At 40.1% G+C, this 23,100-nt stretch overlaps 1 protein-coding gene and 1 long non-coding RNA gene across 4 annotated transcripts in view; both read left to right on the forward strand.

Annotated features, from left to right (window-relative positions):
• The window catches only part of GRIP1 (glutamate receptor interacting protein 1), a 793,654-nt gene that overhangs the window by 49,320 nt on the left and 721,234 nt on the right, over positions 1-23,100 (forward strand). The gene's annotated exons all lie outside the window — the stretch shown is intronic.
• Positions 1-23,100, forward strand: part of LOC111752972 (uncharacterized) — a 55,029-nt gene that overhangs the window by 23,022 nt on the left and 8,907 nt on the right. The window contains exons 4-5 of one of the 3 annotated variants that reach the window (XR_002787825.2): positions 1-86; positions 22,752-23,100. The exon at positions 22,752-23,100 is cut by the window's right edge and continues 8,907 nt beyond it. This is a non-coding gene — a long non-coding RNA (uncharacterized LOC111752972). The other 2 variants (XR_002787824.2, XR_010321815.1) reach the window with 2 other exon arrangements.

The raw sequence follows: 23,100 nt of genomic DNA on the forward strand, positions 1-23,100 counted from the left end.
GACATGAGAGTTGAGAAATAGCTGTGGCATGTTGATCCCCAGCCCTGGTTGGAAGATCCTGGTGGTGACAGCAGAAAGGGAAGCAGGTGAGCAATTCCTAATACCCTCAGGTAAAAGGAAGGAAGGAAAAGGAAAAGGGAAGAAAAGAAAGGAAAGGAATGGAAAAGGAGAGAAAAGGTGAGAAAGGAAAGTAGCCTTGGGTCCCTAGGGAGACTCCCTACTCCTGTGTCTGATCTTAGGCTCTTACTCTCTCTGCCTTGGTGTGCCGGAGCCTAGGGCATTGGTATCCACCGCGACTGGTGTGAGGCTGGCAGTTAGATGAGAGAGGAATTTTTGGATTCCACTTCCTTAGATTAATTATCCTAGATTGAGCTATAGCTTCAGTGCCATTCCATTCAAAATCCCAGCAGCCTTTTTTTTTTTTTTTGTAATATATTGACAAATTTATATGGAGATGCAAAGGGCTTAGACTAGTCAAAACAACTTGGGGACAAAAATAAAAAAAAGAGGACTCACATTACCTGATTTCAGTATTTATTATAAAGTTGTAATAATCAAGGCAGCGTGGTGTTGGTATCAAGATAGACCTATAAATCAAAGTTCATATCAGTTTTTTTCATATTAGCCAAAAGTTGCAAACAGCCCAGATGTCTACCAACAGGCAAATGGATGAATGTTGTTGATGTTAGGTGCTGTTGAGCTGGTTCTCGCCTCGTAACCACCCTATAGGACAGAGTAGAACTGCCCCATAGAGTTTCCAAGGAGTGGTTGGTGGATTTGAACTGCCGACCTTTTGGTTAGCAGCCGTAGCTCTTAACTGCTATGGCACCTTATGAATCTTGAGGTAATTATGCTGAGCAAAAGAAACCAGACACACCCCCATCCCAAAACAAGAGTGCATGCTGTATGATCTCATTTGTATAAGATTCTGGGAAATGTAAACTAATGTGTAGTATAGGAAGCAGATCAGAATGGAAAGGGAATGAAGATTGGAAATGGCAAGAGGAAGGGACTAACAAAAAGTCATGAAACTTCACAATGATGTATTTGTTCATTATCTTGATTGTGGTGATGATTTCTTGAGTATGTACATATGTCAAAGACACCCTGGTGGGGCGTGGTTAAGCACTCAGCTGGTAACCAAAAGGTCTGCTCTTTGAACCCGCCACCTGCTCTGCAGGTAAAAGATGTGGCAGTTTGCTTCTGTAAAGATTGGAAACTCTGTGGAGCAACTATTCTGTGTTGGAATCAAGTCGATGCTAATGGTATACCTATGTCAAAACTTATCAGATTATACACTTTAAATATGTGCAATTTATTGTGTGTTAATTATGCCTCAATAAAGTTGTTAAAAGAAAACTATATTCTTTAACCCAAACTAAACCTGTAGCCATAGAGTTGATCCCAGCTCATGGCAGCCCCATGTGTTACAGAGTAGAACTGCTTCATAGGGTTTTCTTGGTTGCAATCTTTACAGAAGCAGATGGTTAGGCCTTTCTTCCGTGACACTGCTGATTGAGTTCGAACTTCCAGCCTTTAGATTAGTTGCTGAGAATAACCATTTGCACCATTCAGGGACCTTAAGTTCAACCCCTACACATAGATTTATCCTTGGCTGATTGGTTTAAATTGTGCTTTTCTTAAGTGTTTGTTTTTAGGTTAACACTTTCTGGGTTTACGTTAACACTTCGTTGGTGTTACTGAGATTTAGAAGTTTTTGGACTTTAAATATTATTATGCACACACTTAAAATGACACAAACATTGAAGGGCCAGAATTTCATGAAACAGAGAAATTGTGAAATAAAGCAAGATAAATTATTTGTTACATTGAAGCTGTCTATATAGGACAGTATAGAAAGTGCAGTGTAATGCAAAAAAAGAAGTGGCATGGAAGACCTGACCTCTAGAGGAATTTACATTTTAGTTGTGAAAATGAGATTTATGTACATAATCAACAAACTAAGAATTAAAGGAAGGCGTTAACTGAGATCAAGAGTACGGTAGTTGACATTTGTTTCCTACAGGACTTAACTTTCTGAGGTGTTGATCAAGAGTTTCACATTTCTTCAGCAGGAAATAATGGCATTTTCAATGTTTCAGATCTTTACAATACACTTTTAAATCTATGTATTCATCCTGAACCACCTACTGGTCTTTTAGTAATTACATTTAATGAGGGAATTTAATTCTATATTTAATCTCCTTTTTAACATATTTACCCAAGACCTGATGTGAAAATTGCTAATGGTGTTTTTGATCTAGTCACCCTGCCTTGAAATTATAGCAGTAACATTCAGTAATATTAGCATTTTTTGTCGATGTTACCTCTCTGGCTGTGAAGATTTTCTATTGATGATTCCTGTGAAGCTTGGAAACTGAACATACTTTCTGGAGAACCACTTATCTTTTCTGCTGCTCTTATTTTGAGTGACTTTACAGTGACCATTTTCATGATGTATATCTTTAACATATTTCCCTTTCTTCCTTTGTATTTCATCCTTTTTATTACAGCTCCGTGTAATCAAAGCCAGACTAGGTGCCAACACGCCACGTGCCTATCGCTCCCAGGCGAGCTGGCTGAGAAGGAAACGCCTGTATTTATGTCTTGTCATCACTTAGGGCCTCCTGAGGTGCTGACTGTGGTTGCTTGCATTGTGCCACTGCTAAGAAGGTTCTTGGACTGCATGCTTCTTCCGTGGATAGGTATAGATGTATGTGTGCCAGCTGTGGGCAAAATTGTGAAGTAGGAAGTTTACCATTCATGCCTGAGCCATCATTTTTTAAATTGTTTCTCTCCCTACCTTAGGGCTCTTATTCAGCTTCACAGAGCTTTTGTGTTCTGTTCTTATTAAAACTCACTCTTAGAAAAGAACACAAAACTGTTACTAGTCCCACTTAATGTAAATTTCATGACGTCCCAGGGTGGTGCCAACGGCTTGTACCTGAGTGCAAACCTAAAGGTTGGCAGTTTGAGCCCACCCAGCAGCACTACGGAAGAAAAATGGCAATCTGTTTATGTAAAGATTACAGCCGTGAACACCCTATGGAACAGTTCTAGTCTGTAATACGTGGGTTGCCATGAGTTGGAATCGGCTCTGAATGTGGTGTGAAACGCTTTTCTCGCCTTAAATGGAGTGTAGGCTTTGGGGAACAAGTGGAGGGGGAGTGGTTTTGGGGCAGGAGCCGCTTGCTTAGTGCATCTGAAATCATTCTGTGGGTCGATTGTTTTCCAAATGTTTTTAGTCACATATTCCTTTTTGTTGAAGCCTAGTATATAAAAATGGTTTTAAAAAATGGAGGCCTTTGGAAGAGACAGGAATGGAAGATTCAGAGGCACACTCACGCATCCTTCCCAAGGACTGCCCCAAGGCCTCTCTGTGAACCTCCTGGGGTTCCTCAGACCACAGTTTGAAAACCAATTTGTACATCTGGCTTCCACTTGATATGCAGGTAGAAAGAGCATGGCTTCCACCCTGAAAACAAGAAATAGTCTACAAAATCATAACTATCCTTGAACCCATCAGAGAGCGCAGGTTGCAGGGCAGCCAACCTGCCTGAAATCCAAGGGAGAGCAGGCACCTCCAAGGAGAGATTGAACTTAAGCCTTGGCTTATCTGTTGCAGAACTTGAAAGGAAGGCAGGTCTGCCATACAAGCAGGCAAAATGAATTCAGCTAAAACTGGTAATGAATTGCTAATGGCTGATCATGGACTGGCATGGGGGTATAGAACTCATGAGAGTGGCAGGCACAAGGAGAATGTGCACAGACTTCTCCATAGACCTTACTGTGTGCTCACAAGAAAGACTGGGGGCAGGGCGGGGCCTGAGAAAGTCTCCCTTGGTGATACACTCCTGGAGGAGGGGACGAAACTGTCTTGGGCCCAGACCTTTAGAGGCCTCCTACCACTGAATGAGGGGCAGAATCACTGAGAAAGGCCACCCCTGAGACATAAGGATATGGGGTCTGGGGCTGGGCCAGCATAACAGAGAACATCCCCCTCACCTTCCACCGTACCTCAGACAAGCTCAGTGTTTCAGGTATCTATTGCAGTGTAACAAATAACATCAGAATGTAGTAGCTTAAGACATAAGCAGTTTATTCTCTCTCTTAATTCTATAACCTGGGCAGAGCTCATCTGGGCAGTTCCTCAGCTCCACCTGATGTCTCCTAGGGCTGAAATGGTCATGATGGCCTCTTCATCTTACAGGGGATGACTGGTAGAAATGCAGATGGTTTTAATATGCTTACCCCCCTCCCCCCAACCTCTGTCTTGCTAAGGAGGTTGCTCTTCCTAAGAGCCAAAGAAGAAGCTGCCAGGCTTCTTAAAGACCAGACCAGAAACTGGAACCATGTCACTTGTAGTGCATTGTGTTGGTCAAGGTAAGTCACAGATTCAAGGGAACAAGACTCCATTTCTTGATGGGTGGACCAGTGTGTACATATAGGGAGGAAAGATTTGATGATGGCTAACTTCTTATTTTTTTAACTTCATAGATTATCTACTGTACTTAATTTGCCATTTTTTTTTCCCTCCCTGTCTTTGGCTTTCTTGAGCCCCTCTATTACTGTTCTCTCCCAGAATCTCTACCCATTAAAATATGCCCATCCTTTAAGGCCCAACTTAAATGCTGCCACCTCCACCATATAATTTATTTCCCAAATTGGGATAATTTGAGAGTGTAAGGGGCCACTAAAAGGACAATGGGTATAAATTGGGACTGTTCCCGGCAAACTGGACGTATGATGACTCTAATCGTGAACTTTTCCCTGATTTTCCGTTCATGGATGATCTTTCCCTTCTCCGGATATCTTGGTTGGGACACATTATGTTACTCCTTGTATTTTGGATACAAATGGCGAGGAATCGATTCCAACTCATCGCGACCCTGTAGGACAGAGTAGAACTGCCCCATAGAGTTTCCAAGGAGCGCCTGGTGGATTCGAACTGCTGACCCTCTGGTTAGCAGCTGTAGCACTTAACCACTACATCACCAGGGTTTCCGTAATACCTGTCTAAGTGCTCTTAAATTGTAAATCCCTAGAAAGCAGATTCACTGTCTTTATTTGCATTTCTCAGAGCATTTGGCATAGTGCTATCTATGTGGTAAGCTCTCAATTGTGAATTGAAGACAACGTAAAGGACAGAAAGATACCACACTAATGTTCTTAGGTCATTAATACGTCCTATAGAATCAAATTATTCACCAGCAGGTCTAAGTTCTAGTAATCTTACTTTCTTTACTAAAGTTCATATGACCTTGGTCAAATGATTTAATATGTAGGCGTCTAAGCTTCTTCATTTAAAAAATGAAAGAAATTATACCTATACTACATATTTTATAGGGATATGGTAAAGGCAAAATAGTGTGTGCAAAAGCACTTTGAGATATTTTATGTAAAAGTGGCTCTACAGATAAAGACAATATCATTAAAATTAGCTTATTTGTTTCCAAAAAGGAATCAATTGAGTAGTCCAGATAACCTCTTCCTTTATTGTTAAGCTGTTTTTTTTTCCAGTGGAGTTTAGATTTTAATTTCTTTTTTCCAAATTCCTTAACTCTGGTTAAGATAAGATGGAAGGAACAATAGGTCAGGAATAGTAAGATTTAAGTCTCCTTTCATGCATTTCACCTAGTGCTGAGATGTAAGCAAGCCACTTCGCTTTTTCGAGTCGGTTTCCATATCTATAAAGTGAAAATGATACCTACTCTGTCCAAGAGGATATGTGAGGGTCAAGTTAAATGCATGTGAAATATTTTTGAAATAAATATATAGTGGGCTAAGTGGAGGCCCCCTCAAAAGATACATGCACATCCTAATCCTCAGAACCTGAAAAAGTCAGCTTGTTTAGAAAAAGGGTTTAAGTTAAAGACCTTGAGATGAGGAGATCATCTTGGATTATCTAGATGTAGCTCTGAATCCATTGACAAGTGTCAGAAGAGGAGCAGGCTGTGTGATCACAAAGGCAGATACTGGAGTGATGCAACGACAAGCCCACAAGTGCCAGCAGCCATCAGCTGCTGGAAGAGGCAAAGAATGGATTCTCTTCTAGAGCTTCCTGAGGGAGTGTGGATCTGTTGACACTTTGGTTTTGGATATCTGGACTCCAGAATTATGAGAGAATAAATTTCTGTTGTTTTAAGCCACTGAGTCCATGGTCATTTGTTACGGGAGCCCCAGGAAACTAATACACCACCCGAGCTCACGCAACTGCACAGACACTTTCCTACATTTTTTCTGCCTCTCTCAGAGTTCTGAAGGTATTCCATAAATAAATAAATTTCTGTTGTTTTTAGCTACCGAATTTGTGGTGATTTGTTGGGGCAGTATAGAAAACTAATACAAAAGGGTAATGATATTAGCGAGTATTTTAGAACACCCATTTGTTCTGTGGCTTCCTAACTGATGTTTGGTATCTCTTCCTGTTTATCTTTGTATGTGTTTGTGTGTCACGTGAGTATATTTGGCATTATTAGATATTTGGAATTTCTGGGTGTCATAATGCTTTAATTTCTCATATGTTTGGACTGTCTTCTATCTTCTTCAGAGAAAGGAACCATTTTACCTTAATTTTTTACTTATATATAAACACGAACTATGAAACAAAGTGTTTCCCCTTCCCTTTTGAAGTATCATGTGCATTTTAAACAAGTATATAGACAATAAAATATTGTTGTGTTGTTGTGTGCTGTTGAGTCAGTTCTGACTCAAAAAGACCCTATATGACAGAGTAAAACTGCCCCATAGGGTTTCCTAGGCTGTAATCTTTGCAGGAGCAGATCGCCAGGTCTTTTCTTCTGTGGATCTGCTGATGGGTTTGAACCGCTGACCTTTTGGTTAGCAGCTGAGCACTTAACCATTGCACCACCAGGACTCCTTCAACAAAAACTACTGCAGTAAAAGTGACATGAAGAATCTTAATACCTCCTCATAACCCAGAGTTACGTGGTTTCAGGATTCAGTAAGATGCTATTGTGCATTTAAATCCTTGCCCCAGATACCTGAGAGTTCTGTAGAAGCAGATGGCGGCAGCGATGGTGCTGGTGGTGGGGCCAGTGGTAAACCATAGCTTGAACCTCCTGGTAACTGGGACTCATTGACGGTAATCCTCAGACCATTTCTATCATGCTTATTCTAATGCAACTGTTGTTGCCCCTCATGTGGGTATAATATTGTCTCTGAGGCCCGGCAGCATTCTCTGATTTTATGCCAACTGTTCTGTAGCCAGCTGCTGAGAATTCTCCGTAACGACATGTCATGTATCCTTCCTCCTGTAGAAATTGAAGGCAAATTGCTCTCTTGTCTTCACAACATGGATTGTTTGCACTCGGCATCCATCTGAGGGTTATTTGTTTCCTTCCTTGCATGGCTGTGGGTCCTTGATGCTGTAGTCAAGCCATGCATTCTCCCTCCCTCCCCACTCTCTCAGTTTCAGGCGCCCAGTGTGGAATTCCTGTCAAAAGTCTTTTTAGAGTGCTTCTTGAAAGCTCTGAGGACTTCCTGAATTACAAGGATTCGCCAAGTCCAACTTGCAGTGATGATGCCAGTCTGTCTGCTGTAAGCAGGATTTATTTTAGGGCATCCCCAAAGCTTTTTGTTTTGTTCTGCTCAGAGTCAAGAGAACCCCTCTTGGGGGCAGTGAAATATGCCCTGGCACATTTCTCCTGAGCCCATGTTTATGTTTCAGCAAAAAGGTGCCCCCTAAGCTTGCTACAAATTTATCTAGCAAAGATTGTAATTTCTCAAGTCCCTTGTAAAGTCACTATGGTTGAGGTGACCTCTGGGATAATGTGCGTCTTAAAGTACTGCAGAATATCAGCTTACACATTCTTTGATCAGCATAGAACTCTGCTTACACAAAATTACTGGTGTGTTTGTGTGCATTCCTTCCTCACTTTTTTCTCTCCTGAATAATAGGACCTGTGCCCTTGCAAGAGTCATAGGAACTGAGAAGGCGCTATTTTAGTTATGTAGTAGAGATTCTTTCTTTTATTCTTTTGTTCATGGCTCTTACTGAATTAGTCACTGGGAGAGGTGAGTTTTTGTTTTATCATTTATTTACTTATTTATTTTACACTTAGAATTTTTAATCATCACAGAACATAGTCTTTTTTAGAATATATTAAATACTTCTCAACTTTTTAAGGAAACTTGGTGGCACAGTGGTTAAGAGCTATGGCTTCTAACCAAAAGGTCAGCAGTTTGAATCCACCAGCCCTCCTTGAAAACCCTATGGGGCAGTTCTACTCTGTCTTATAGGGTCATTATGAGACAGAATCAACTCAGCAGCTATGGGTTTGGTTTGGTTTATCCTGAAATAGAATGCTGTCAGCGATAGAATAATATCTTTATGTGTATGGGAAAGACCAGTTAATATGATTATTATTCAAATTTACACACCAACCAATAATGCCAAAGATGAAGAAATTGAAGACTTTTACCAACTTCTGCAGCCTAAAATTGATCAAACATGCAATCAAGATGCATTGGAAATTATTGGAATGTGCAAGTTGGAAACAAAGAACGGTCAGTAGTTGGAAAATATGACCTTGTTGATACTAACAACACAGGAGATTGCATGGTAGAATTTTGCAAGACTGGTGACTTATTCATTGGAAATACCTTTTTTCAACAACATAAGCAAGGACTGTGCGTGTGGACCTTGCTGGATGGAGTACCCAGGGATCAAGTTTGCTACATTTGTGGAATGAGACAATGGAGAAGCTTAATATCATCAGTCAGAACAAGGCCAGGGGCCGACTGTGCAACAGACCATCAAGAGCTCATATGCAAGTTCAGGTTGAAACTGAAGAAAATTAAAACAAGTCCACGAGAGCCAAAGTATGACCTTGAGTACATCCCACCTGAACTGGAGACAATCTCAAGAATAGATCTGACACATTGAAATTAATGTCCAAAGACCAGATGAGTTGTGGAATGACATCAAGGACACCATACATGAAGAAGGGAAAAGGTCATTAAAAAGACAGCAAAGAAAGAAAAGACCAAAATGGATGTCAGAAGGGACTCTGAAACTTGCTCTTGAATGTAGAGTAGTAAAAACAAAAGGAAGAAATGTTGAAGTAAAGGAGCTGAACAGAAAATTTCAAAAGGTGGCTCGAGAAGACAGAGTAAAGTATAATGAAATGTACAGAGACCTGGAGATAGAAAACCAAAAGGGAAGAACATGTTCAGCATTTCTGAAGCTGAAAGAACTGAAAAAAAATTCAAGCTTTGAGTTGCAATATTGAAGAATTCTATGGGGGAAAATATTGAACGACACAGTACGCATCCAAGGAAGATGGAAGGAATACACAGTCACTGTACCAAAAAGAGTTGGTCGATGTTTTATCATTTCAGGAGGCAGCATATGATCAAGAACGAATAGTACTGAAGAAAGGAGTCCAAGCTTTACTCAAGGTATTGGTGAAAAACAAGGCTTCAGGAATTGACAGAATACCAAGTGAGATGTTTCAACAAATGGATACAATGCTGGAAGCACTCACTAGTCTATGCCAAGAAATTTGGAAGACAGCTGCCTAGCCAACTGACTGACAGATCTATATCCATTTCTGTTCCAAAGAATGGTGATCAGACAGAATGTAGAAATTATGGAACAATATCATTTACATCACACAGAAGTAAAATTATGCTGAAGATAATTCAAAAGCAGTTTCAGCAGTCCACCAACAGGGGAACTTCCGGAAATTTAAGCCAAATTCAGAAAGGGACATGAAACGAGGAATATCATTGCTTGTGTCAGATGGATCTTGGCTGAAAGCAGAGAACACCGGAAGGATGTTTACCTGTATTTTATTGACTATGCAAAGGCATTCAACTGTGTGGATCATAAATTATGGATAACATTGTGAAGAATGGGAATTCTCGAACACTTTACTGTTCTCATGCAAAAACTGTACATAGACCAAAAGCCAGTGTTTGAACAGAACAAGGGAATACTGCATGGTTTAAAATCAGAAAAGGTGTGCGTCAGGATTGTATCCTTTCACTATACTTACTCAACCTATATGCTGAGCAAATAATCCGAGAAGATGCTAACCCTCAAAAAAGCAATGAGCACCCAAAAGTTGGCAATTCAGATCTACCAGGTGCTCTTTGGAAACCCTATGGGGCAGTCCTACTCTGTCCTAAGGGTTGCTATGTCGGAATCGACTTGCGGCAGCGGGTTTGATTTTTATATTTTGGTGCTAAGTATATAGTCATGTGTTAGGAATTGCAGATCTGTAGATTGGAGGTTCTAGGTGTGATGTTGGAAGAGGGGCTGGTGTGGCTGAGCAAGGCTGTTGAGTGTGTTATAGGAGCATAGGTACAGTTTTATCTGTCTTCCCAGTTTCTCCCTTTATCTTAACATCTCTGAGTCTCAGCTTCCTCATTTGTAAAATAAGGATAATGCCATTTAAACTTGAGGAGTTTTTTCAAGAATTAAATAAATCTTGGCATATAAAACTCTTGTCACAAGATTGGGACTCAGTAAATACATTATTACCCTTAGCGGGCAGACCCTAAGTGATGGCTTACCATACCTTTTGCTGTCGATTTGATTGTGACTCATGGTGACTCCATATGTTTCAAAGTAGAACTGTACTCCACAGAGTTTTCAGTGGCTGTGAAGCACATTGCCAGGCCTTTCTTCCAAGGCATCTCTGGGTGTATTCAAACCGCTAACCTTTCAGTTGATAGCTGAAAGCTTAACTGTTTGCACTACCCAAGAACTCCTAAGCGATGATATAGAATGTTAAATTTGAAGGCATATGGGAAGTCTTCTAGTCCAACTTCCTATTAATGTAAAAATCTTTCCTGGAGCACTTATGAAAAACGGCCATTCAAGTTCTTACTAAACAGCTCAGGGATCCCACTGCCTCAAAAGGCAACCTGTATGCAGCTCTAAATCTTAATGATAACAATGTATATTTTGTTTGTAGTTTACAAAATGCTTTCACATACATTGTCTTAGCTAATATACATAGTAATTCTGTAGGGTTGGTAGAACTGTTAGAAAGCTTTTCCTCACATTGAATCCATTTCTGCTGCCCTGTAACTTGCACTTATTAATCTATAGAGCTATATAGAACAAGTCTATATAGCTTTTTTCAGATAGCATCCATTCAACAAGTACTTACCGTGCATCTACTATCATATGTCAGGCATTTGTCTAGGCAACAGAAGTACAGCAGAGTAAAACAGGATTGTCCTTGCCTTATTCGAACTCATAGTCTAGTACAGAGGTTGGCAAATTATAGTTTTTAGTTCAAATCCAGTCCACTAGTTGTTTGTGTAGATAAAGTTTTATTGGAACACAGCCCTACCCATTCTTTTATGTATTTTCTATGGCTGCTTTTGTGCTATGACAGCAGAGTTGCAACAGAGATCATATAGCCCTTAAATACTAAGGTATTTAGTGTTTGATACTTTACAGAAAAATTTTCTGACCCATAGTCTGGTGGATTAGGTCAATATTAAATCCTTGAACACACCAATACATTTGTCATGGCACATTTTTGCAATGTAGGGTGGTATAAAAGAAAACAGGGTGAATCTAACATAGATTGAGTAGCAGCAAGCCTTCCCTGAATGTCTTAGTCTGGGTACTCTAGAGGATCAGAACCAGTGGGGTGTGTGTGTGTGTGCGTGTGTGTATGCATATGTGTGTGTGTAGAGAGAGAAAGAAAGAGAGAGGGTGATTGATTTATTTCAAGGAAATGGCTCATGCAGTTGTTTGTGGAGGCTGAAAAGTCTCAAATCCATAGGTCAGGTGGTAGGCTGAAGACCTCTACTGGCTCACAGGATTGTGGAGGCTGATGAATTCAAAATCAGCAAGTCAGGTGGCAGGCAAGAGACTTTTTCAGGCTTATGTCCTGGGAACTATAGGTCAGGTGACTAGAAGTGCAGGGTGGTGAGAGAGAGCTTTGCCAGAACATCCATTTATATACTGGAGGCAGGGCATACCCTCAAGGAAACTCCCCTTTCAACTGATTGGCTAATCACACCAGATAACATCATGGAAATTGATTATGTTATAATGCATTATGCAAGAGCAACCATTCCTGTGCATGCCAAACCGCTGAGAATCATAGCCTAGCCTAGTTGACACAAAACATTAACCATCACACTGAGAAAGTGACATTTATGCAGGGCTCTGAAGGGCAAAAAAAGGAGCCAGGAGATTGCAAGGCTATGAGGAGCATATTGGCAGAGGGAGAACAAAAAGAGCTTGGCATATTTGAAGAACTGAAATAAGCTGGAACCCAGTGAATAGAGAAGGAGAGTGGTATGAGGTTGTGCTAGAAGGGCAGGCATGAGCCAGATATGCAGGGCCTTCTAAAATTGTTATTCTTTTCCCAAGATCAGTGGAAAGTTACTGAGGGATTTTAAGTAGACTTGTATTTTAAAAAACCAGTTACTTGGAGATGGAAGCAAGTGGTTGGATTAACTGGTGGACTGCTTGCTTTGATGTGGGAGAAAGCGGGGCAAGGAATCTAGGATGACTTTCAGTTATCTTGTTTAAACAGTTGGGTGAATGGAGTTGCCATTTGTAAGATGGGGGACTCTTGAGGAGAAGCAGGCTTAGTGGGTGACGATGATGATTTGAGTTTTGGACATGTTCAGTTTGAGATGCTAGTAAGATATCTAAGTAGAAATGTTAAGTTCAGAGTACAGATTTGGAGCTTAGAAGGAAAATATGAGTAATAGATATAATTTGGAATTCATCAGCATTTACTATTCTTTGAAGTCATGATGGTGGGTGATATTGCCTAGGGAGATGAGCGCAGAGAGGAGAGGGCTAGGCCTAAGTCCTGAGGACTCCAGTGTTTATGGTTTGGGTGGAGGATGAGGGGGAACCATCAAAGGAGACTGAGATGGAGCAGCTAGAGGAGTAGGAAGAAACCTAGGAAAATTGGGATCTCTATACTAACTGGAGAGATTGTTTCAAGAAGGAGGGCTGGTTTAATATGCCCAATGCTGCGGCTCATATAAGCTTAAGATTGAGGAGACCGTTAGATTAGAAAAATGAAAGACATTGATAACCTTGGCAAGATCAGAATCAGTCGAGTGGTGAGGGCAGAAACCAGATAGGGTAGGTCGAGAAATACATGGGTAGGAAGTGAGCATAAACAGACAAAATTTTTCAAGATGTTGGCTGCAAAAGATAGGAGAGAGAAGGCAGCAGGTAGAGATGGATATCGAGAGTTTCATTTATTTTTAAGATAGGTAAGCCTAGATGGGGGAAATCCTGGTGGTGTAGTGGTTAAGTGCTACAGCTGCTAACCAAAGGGTTGGCAGTTCATATCCTCCAGGCGCTCCTTGGAAACTCTGTGGGACAGTTCTACTCTGGCCTATAGGGTCGCTGTGAGTCAGAATCGACTCAACAGCACTGGGTTTGGGTTTTTTTTTTTGTTTTGTTTTAAGCCTAGATGGGAAGGGAAGAGTAGGGTGGGAAAAGTAAAGAGACAGAAGGGTTAAAGGATAATAGATGGAATGAAGCCCCTGAGAACACTAGAGTGCATGCAGTCTTCACTACATATGAAGGAAATGGTTTTTGATAGGAGGAAGGCCACTTTCTCCATTTTAACAAGAAACAGAGGACAAGATGGATGCAGGTGCAGGTACAGGTAGGTTTGCCCATGTGCTGGCAGAAAATTGAGGGAATGTCATGGTGGCTTATATTTTTTTCTGTGAAATATGAAACAAGGTCACCTGCTAAAAGTGAAAATGGGGGCGATGTCAGGAAGGAGGTAACAAGAAAATGCAAAACATATGAAATAGCTAATTATTGCTGAGAGAAGGAGAACATGTTAATCAGAGAAAGAAGGCAGGATTCCCATTCAGTTGAGGTTGATGATAATGACTTTCTTGTGAACTAATCTCTGGTGTGGTGGTTTTTCTTCAGGAGAGCTCAGATACTTAAGTTCATGGATTGAGAAGGCAAATGGAAAAGTTAGACCGCAGAATGAGGTGGAAGGGCAAGGAAAAGAAAAGTTAATGGTGGCTGGAAGCATTATTGTAATGAAGGATGATGACATCTAAGTTGGATAGGGAGGATAATAAATACAGGGGGGACCTTATGAATAGGGATATGAAGAAGAACGGGGCATCAGGATTGGAGGAAGACTCGTTAACAACCTATGTTATGCAGATGATACAGCCTTGCTTGCTGAAAGTGAGGAGGACTTGAAGCAATTACTAATGAAGATCAGAGACCACTGCCTTCAGTATAGATTGCACTTCAACATAAAGAAAACAGAAATTCTCACAACTGTACCAATGAGCAATATCATGATAAACAGAAAAGATTGAAGTTGTCAAGGATTTCATTTTATTTGGATCCACAATGAACACCCATGGAAGCAGCAGTCAGGAAATCAAAAGATGCTTTGCATTGGGTAAATCTGCTTTAAAGGACTTGTTTAAAGTGTTGAAAAGCAAAGATGTCACCTTGAAGACTAATGTGTGCCTGACCCAAGCCGTGGTATTTTCAGTCGCATCATATGCATGTGAAAGCTGGGTAATGAATAAGGAAGACCAAAGAAGAATTGATGCCTTTGAATTGTGGTGTTGGCGAAGAATATTGAATATACCATGGACTGCCAAAAGAACAAACAAATCTGTCTTGGAGGAGGTGCAACCTGAATGCCCCTTAAAAGCAAGGATGGCGAGACTCTCTCTTACCTACTTTGGCCATGTTTTCAGGAGGGATCAGTCCCTGGAGAAGGAGATTATGCTTGGCAAAGTACAGGGTCAGCGGAAGAGAGAAAGACTCTCAATGAGGTGGATTGACACAGTGGCTGCAACAATGAGCTCGAGGATAACAATTGTAAGGATGGCGCAGGACCGGGCAGTGTTTTGTTCTGTTGTGCATGAGGTCCCTATGAGTCAGAACCGCCTTGATGGCAGCTAACAACAACAAAGATCAGTAGATTGAAGGTGCCTATGACACACACACATACACACACACACACAAGCACACATACATACACTCACAGTATGGTAGTGCTTGAGCTAGCAAGCTGGAAGAATAGTAGCCTGTGAGCAGAGAATGAGATGTTTGGAGTGGTGATTTCAGTTTTGGTGATGGTGAGGTCCAAGGTGTGACAGTGGAATGGCTAACTGTGGGAGTTCAGGAGATGATTATTGAAGGTAAGGAAGTCAAAGAATCTAGATCACAATGTGCTAAACCACATAGAATGACAGTGAAATTTGTGGTGAGAAAAGACTCTGAAGGATTCCTTAAATCTTCAGTGAATGAAGTGGATTTGCTAGCAAAAAGAAAGAGGGGAAAGCAGTATGCATCTCAGAGGAGCAGTGAAACCTTGGCAGAACCCAGATGCCCAACACTGGCCCTAAGTATACAAGATGTGAGACAGTAGACAGCTGCAATGGATATGAATCTTTGAAATCACCGCGTTTCACTACGGTAAGGAGACAAAGGCAAGGAAGTGAAAACGACTGCTTAGAAGATATGCTGAGGATATGGCGGAAGAATGGGTTCAGTGCTTTCTGGAGTTCCACAAGCTGTAGTCAAAGATCATAGGAGGGTGGGATTCATTGTGGAGCAGAAAGTAGCTTGGGGAAGATAATTGGGGAGGTGATAGCTGTTGTAATCTGTCCCAATAAACCATGCCTGCCCGTGTCATGCCTTGTATAGTCCCATTTTCATAAATCTGGTCTGAGTTAGTGACTGGCTTTAACCGGTAGAATGTGGTTATAGTGAGGTAGTGCCAGTTCTAGGGCTAAGCTTTTAATCTTTTGTAATCCCTTTTTGTTGTTGTTTACTGTCAAGTCAATTCTGACTCCTAGCGACTCTGTAGGACAGAGTGGAATTTCCCCATAGGGTTTGTTAGGCTATAATCTCTACAGAAGTAGATCATCAGGCCTTTTCTTTCACAGAGTTGCTGGTAGATTTGAACCACCAACCTTTCAGTTAGCGGCTGAACACTTAACTGTTGTGGCACCGAGGCTCAAGTTATAAGCTCTTAAATGCCATTAAAGAAGTCTGGCTATCCTGCTGGAGAGCCTACATGAAGAGACCATGTGGAGAGGGAGAATCCCTAAGACCACGTGGCGAGAGAGGGAGACTGACTCTGTCATCTCAGCTGAGTCCAGCTCCCAGCCAGTCTGCTATCCGAATATAGCCACAGAATGAGCACTATCAAGATCAACAGAACCATCCTGCTATGCTCAGCCCACATTGCACAGTCATAACCATAAAAAAGCTTTTAGCCCCTAAGTTTTGGGGTGGTTTATTAACATGAATAGATAATTGAAATAACAGGTGAGTGGTGAGGCCTGCTTTAGGAAGTAACCAAGGATTTGGTCTTGATGTTACCCTAGAAGAATGCAGGCCTTAGGACATAACAGGATCTAGATATGGCCTGGACTAAGGGCTCAGAAGTTGTGGTTTGGGACTCTGTGTTCCCATTTCCACCCTCAGCTCTTGTTAACAACTCTCTGGTTAGCTACAGTGAGGAGGTGAACACACCCTTGGCCTGTTCTTCCACAATTTTTTCTTCTGGCTCATCATCTTAATTTCCTTCAGTCCTTTCTCAGATCTGATTTCAAAACTCCTTGACATTCTTATCACCATCCCTTGGTAGATTGTGTCTTGTAAATGGCCGTCTTAAATGTGGCACCTGGAACTGTACTCATCAATTCCTGGTGCGGTCGTAGCTGTACATAATAGAAAGGACTATTACATTTTCTTGCTTTAGGCTCTATTCTTTTTTAATGTAATTTCAGATTGGTTTAGGCTTTTGGGGTAGCTGTACCATTGCTGACTCATATTTAGTTTGCAGGGAACTAAAACATCTTTTTTTTTTTCAAGTATAAACTGCTATTAGGTCAAATTCTGTTCTTGTGGTGTTGATTTTTTGAACCTAGGAATGGAGAATTAAATTCAGTCTGGCATGTTTTGGTCCATTCATCTCATCAACTGTCCCCTTTTTGAATCTTGGTTTTTATCTTTTTATGTTACTTATCCTCTTAGCTGTGCATTGTCTACAAGCTTTAAAAGTATACATTCTCTTACCTTTACCTGAATTAATGATTAAAAACTTTGGGTTGGGGAGAAGGAGGTTGGAGACAGAGTCCTATGGAATACCCATGGAACCTTTGTCTGGGTTCATGCCAAACAATTAAATGACGCGCTCTACCTAGAAATACATCTTCACTTTTGTTACATCTCTCCCTTTAGCAAAAGTTCAATGAGAGGCCAGTAACTACCACCTCACGTTATCACGAGAACTCTTAGAATCCTGCTCCAAGTGATGGATCCTGCCTGATATTTGTTCCACAGCTAGTATTTCTTCTGGATGGACTCAAGGTATAGCCTATGTTCAAAAAGAGTAACAGTCAGTCTCACCCAATTATAGACCTGTTCTTTTGCTAGGTACACTTTCAAAATGTATAGCCTTCTCAGTAGTTTTCACTGAGGTCTTATAGTGTGTCTTGGGTGAGGACCAACAGGTTGTAGTCTATTTTGGTAACATATTCAGGAGCAATGGAGGACTTTCCAACATTTATGGATGTCTGTGGTCAGTCTTTAAGGGCCAACTGTAATTCAGCATGGATCATAAGCTGTTAATGTTTCTTTAACATTTGTGTCATATAAAACCACTTTGAGGATAGAGGTGCTCTTGGTAGATCAAATTCCAGTGCTAAATAGTGTAAAACAAAACTGTCTTGCCGTTTGACATCACCAAATAACTCAGTACAGCTCTTAGATGAGCTGTATGCATGTCCTTCTGTCAAAGTAAATAGAAAGATCAGCACTTTTCTCCATGTTGTTAGCAAGGCAGGCGAATGCAATGGCTAGCTAAATAGGAAAGCTAAATGTCTTCTATGCCAAAGTCTGCAGCAGTTACTTTTTACTTGATTAACATGGGAAACAATTTGTAGCTAATTCATTATAATTTGTATAATGCCAAGGTTTTTATTTTTTAATCATGATTAACATGGTCAGCTGGTAGTTCCTGCTCTTAAAATATTTGAGACCAAAGTCATCCCTGTCCTACTTTATGATATAAAACTCTAGTGTCTCAATTTCTTAGAATCTTGAAATAAGTGCAAAATTAATTCTTGAAACAGATTTTGTCTTACATTTACAGGTTTTTTAATATCCCAACTTTGTGTGAAGGTGAGATGACTTTTTCTCTGGAGAAGAGAAGGGTCAGGTTCTTTAATTTTTATAACTATATGACATGTATGTATTTGTTAGCAAAGCATATAGATTTTTTTTTTAAATAATAAGAACAACCTTGCAGTTTGGGGAGTCCTCTTTTAGAATCGCTAACTACAAAATTAACAGCATCTGTAGTTTATTGAGAAATTTATGTAGATTATTTCTCACAGTCCCCTAAAAAGTAGGTGTTACCCTTTCAGTTTTACAAGTGAGAAAACTGAAGGTTAGGGATGTACAGTACCTTGATCAACGTCACCTAGATAGTAAGAGGTAGCGATAGAGGGTAGATCTCATTCTCTCTCCCTCCAGTCTGGGTTCAGAACCACTGTGCTCAACTGCTGTATTACCAGCTCTAGTTTGATGTGTCTTTTATTGTGCGTTAAAGCACGTTTCTTTTTGAAACTAGGCAGAATATAAACAATGATTTATTGAGCGCCCTTCTGTTAAAATGAATTCATAACCTTATTGTTGGAAGCCTTTAAAGAAATCTTTTTAAGTAATATGGTGAATGGATTTCAGACTTTCTTTTCCAGACTCAGTATTTTTCCCTTGAATAGTTGGCTATTTCTACAGATTTTCTTTGTTTTTTTTTTTATTTCTTTTTATGTGTGTAGAACTGAATTGTGAGCATTAATGGGGCAATACCTCTTATCCTTTCCTATCCCCTATCACACATACGAAGAGGCAGTGGATGTCAGCATTTAGACTGGCAGTGGCTTTTCAATGAGTATAGAACGATTTGACATGTTCTGTCATTTGTCAAAGAGAAAACTTTAAATACATGCATATTATCCTGTGTCATAGAAGCTTTTATTATGATTGATTCCTTCTGAAACAGTATACTATGCAGATGTTTTATTCATGAGTTGTTACTTCTGCAGAAATTCTGTGGGTTCCTATTTCATTTTCCTCAGCTGAATATGCCATGATTTGGGTTTTTGTTAAATTTATCCTTATATAGGCAATATTATTTCTGAGATGTCGATGCATGTTGTAGGGCTAGAACACAGCTGTTTGTAAAACTTAATGATTGTTGCCTGCAGTTAAATTTCCACGAGTTTGTATAGCTATTGAAGGCATTGATTATGGAAAAAAAATTTACCCTTGACTTACATGGCAAGACTGCTGTCACACCATGATTACAATTTTCCTGTGGTGGCAGGGGCGTTGGAGAGGATGGCATCGGAAATAGATGACCTTTAACTGGTAAGAGCAGCAAGAGGAACAGTGGACGTGGAGTAAACTCATCCATCTAATGAACTTTTAAACCATATGTATTTATTAAAACAATGGAATATAAAAATATGGACACCAGTATCATACTTGCCCATCATTCTTTTTCTTTCATTTGCCGTACTCGCCTTTTTTGGGGAATTGGGGAGGGGACATAATTTGCTCATATTGGTAATGCAATGGATTAGTATAAATGATGACAGAAGAAAAGGTAGGTTGTATCTAATGGCCACACATGTTTTTAATATTGCTTTTCTGAATAAATGCTGATTACATTCCTTTTCTTCTCCCCTATGAATCTTGTTTCCCTGAATGTTGGCAGATAATCCTATTAAACAGTAGTACAGGGTATCCTTTTGTACTTGTTGAGTATTTTGTGTGTGTGTGTGTGTGTTAACAGGAAGAAAATTGTAATTATCTGGTTAGCAATTTAGCAGTTCCTGCTTTCTACTGTTTGCCCCCCCAACTCCTTAGATCACCACTGTGGCTTCCATACTAGGGTTTTGTTTTTCATCCTAGAAATTAAAAGGAAAGAGAAAAAGTGAGCAGTGTTGCTCTAATTTGAGCCTAGCTCTGACTTCACAAGAACTAGCGAAAACATTCTTCATGGACATAACTTGCTTTGCAAACCAAGGCTGCAGATTGTCTTTATGAGGTCTCATGGTAAATGGGGAAAACAAAGAAACAAACAAAAACAAAAAATAAACAAAAGCACTTTTTTGTTTGTTACTTATTTCTGCCTTGGGCCACATTATTTTCTCCATTCTTCCCTTTCGAGCCTCCTCCCCTATGTATTTAGGGTTACATCAGCCAACAGCCTCTTGTATGAACAGCAAAGCCCCCTCAGATGAAGACTGGTGACATGGCTTTTTTATTGTCCGTGCCTATCTGACTGGACGCTGCGAGAAAGTGATTTCTTTACTTGCCTTTGGAGCTTGTCTTTTTTCTGACTTGTTTATGGATTCCTTTTTCTAGTCCTTTCTCCATGTATACTTACCCTTACTGTGCCAGGTCATTAGAAATACTGGCACTGCTTTTCCCTTTAAAGTGTATTACAGGTGATGATGCCACTTTATCGTCACATTTAAGAAGCTGAGGAACTGGCTTGTGGATTATTGGAGAGAATGCCAGGGAGGTGGAGGCTTGAGGTCACCAGCCCTCCACAGGCAGATTACCTGGATGGCTAGATTCCTTTTCTGTACTTGAGCAGACACAAGCTTATTAAATGTGACATGAATCACTATTCTTTATTGCCGGTATGATTGTTAAGTATGCTTGCCTTTTGAATCTTCCTTATTGTGTATAAATGATGATCTACCATTTACTGTGTGACCGTGGGCAAGTGACTTAATCTCTTTGTGTGGTAGATTCCATAGCTGAGTTTAATAATACTACCTACCTCCCAGATAGGTTGTGAGGAGTAAGATATGTGTAAGATGCCTAGGACAGTGCCTGGCACACACGAGCATCCAGTAAACAATAGGTGCCACCACACTGCAGCAGCGGTGGATGAGTTTTCCTCTCTGGTTTCAGACTGCCTGGGTTTGCATCCTGGCTTGGCTACTGCTAGTCTTGGGATCTTAACCTTATTTTCCCTTACTGCAAAGTTTCCATACAAACAGTATTTACCGTGTAAGATTTTTGTGAGGATTTAAAGAAATCGTCCAAGTTAAATGCTTCGCATAGTGTCTGGCCTATAGTAATGAATGACAGATAATATTAGCATTGTAGTGGATTTCTGGAAATTTCTTTACTGTCTCTACTTCAGAACCCCTTTAGAGTTGCTGTGAGTTGGAATCTACTCGACGGCAACGATTTTTTGTTTTGTTGTTGTTTGTTTTAGTGGTATATTTTTTTAGTTACCAATGCCATGTCTTTGACGGCTAAAAGATGTTATCAACAGACTGCTCTTTCTCTAGGCTCCAAGTTCAGATTAGATATGTTAGAAGAGATGGAAAATTAGCTCCTGAAATATTTGAGCTTGTCTTTTGAGGTGTTTGGATTTTGGAAAGGGGAGAATACAGGTTTTCAAGTTGCTATGTGAGCTTTCCATGTGGGCTAAAGAGCGTTTCCCTGCCTCCTACTTAGGCTGCTTTGGCCAAATCCTCATAAAAAAGTAAAAATCTTACTTTCATATTTTCTGTCCACAGTGATGAAAATAAATTGATATTTTATTTGCCTTCTTTTAAAGTTAATGCATCAAGGGCAACTTATGACCTTTAAAAAAGTCTCTCACTGTTTCTCTTGGAGACTTTTTTTCCATTGCTTTTAATCCTTTGAGAAGATATTAAATTCCTCTCTTTCTGGTCTATACATATTTCAAATGTTTGTGCATAATTGTGTCCTGTCTTAGATACAGCCTGACTAAATTAGTTATATACTCTGTGTTCACTCACTTTCTCAAAAGTGAATTCCCTTCTTATCTCATTAATCCTTTCATTCCTTCTCTAAGCTTAAAAATTATTTATAGGAGGTTTTGCTGTCAGGAGGTGCTCAACATCTAACTCACAGTTTCTCATGTGATGTCCCAAGAAGGATACTGGTCACCCCTCTTCTTTCATTCCTATCCAACCAGATTATCATGGGTGGATCACATTTCACCATATTATATTTTCATTGTCTCCAAAGCCGGGTCTACTGTTGGTCTTGTAACAATAGAACTTTATCCTATTTATGGAGTGCTTTCTAAACAGGGCTGTCATTAAATTCTGTGAGCTTGGTGTTGCCCATTGAAAAAATTTCTAAATTTAGTCCAACTTGCTTTGTCATCTAGGTGATTTTCCAAATTAAGAATCTTGAATGCTTCATCTACTCAGTGCTAATGGTGACACAACTGGGACCTGTTCAGTAAGAATGTAGTAACCCCATAAAGCAATATACTTGAAAGATAGTAGTTGGCTTGTGCTTTTTAGCCAGTTATTTCACATGTAATACTGTGCTCATCTGTTCTTCACTCTCTTGTTATTCTCATTCTAAAGTAGACGGAGGAAGAACAAAAACTTGTAGGACTTATTATTATTGAAATGCCAATATTTATTACAGAATTGGTTGTGTAGAATTACGTAGTAAGTGAGGAACTTAATTGGACTAGTATCAATCTAAAATAAAAAAATAGAAATGCAGCATATTTATTCCTTAACAATAAATAGTTTGATATTTAGAATCAAAACTGTTCAAATTGGTATGTTGGAGTTGGGGTATAAATGGGGGAGAAGGAAAAGAGGAAACAGTAAATATAAATTACTGAAAGGTGCTGTTTACTTTAGAATTTTACTTTTCTGTAAGTTGTGTGCTTACGATTTTGACACTTTTCTTCCAGGGGGAGAGAAGCAGGCAGACCACCGCAGCCATTTCTTCCCAGTGCGTAGAAGGACCTAACACCTGATGTTACTCAGCCAGGGAAATCAGAAAGGAAATTGTAAGGAGAAACAAATGTGCTGATGGGCAGGGTAAAGGCATGAGTGCTGATTGACTCCCTTTTCCCCAAATAGCCTTCCTTTATGGCAGAAAGTCAGCTGTAACTGAGTGAACGCTGACAGGGACAAAGGACTTTTTATTTAGAGAAGTCTTGAATTATTAAAGAAAGGATAGGAAAGGAAAGAGGAAAGCCAGGATTCCAGTCCAGTTTTACAGGAAAAAGAGTTCCTCAGGAAAAGATAGCATGCTGT

Source organism: Loxodonta africana, chromosome 4, assembly GCF_030014295.1.
Source record: "Loxodonta africana isolate mLoxAfr1 chromosome 4, mLoxAfr1.hap2, whole genome shotgun sequence".
Taxonomy (NCBI): Eukaryota; Metazoa; Chordata; class Mammalia; order Proboscidea; family Elephantidae; genus Loxodonta; species Loxodonta africana.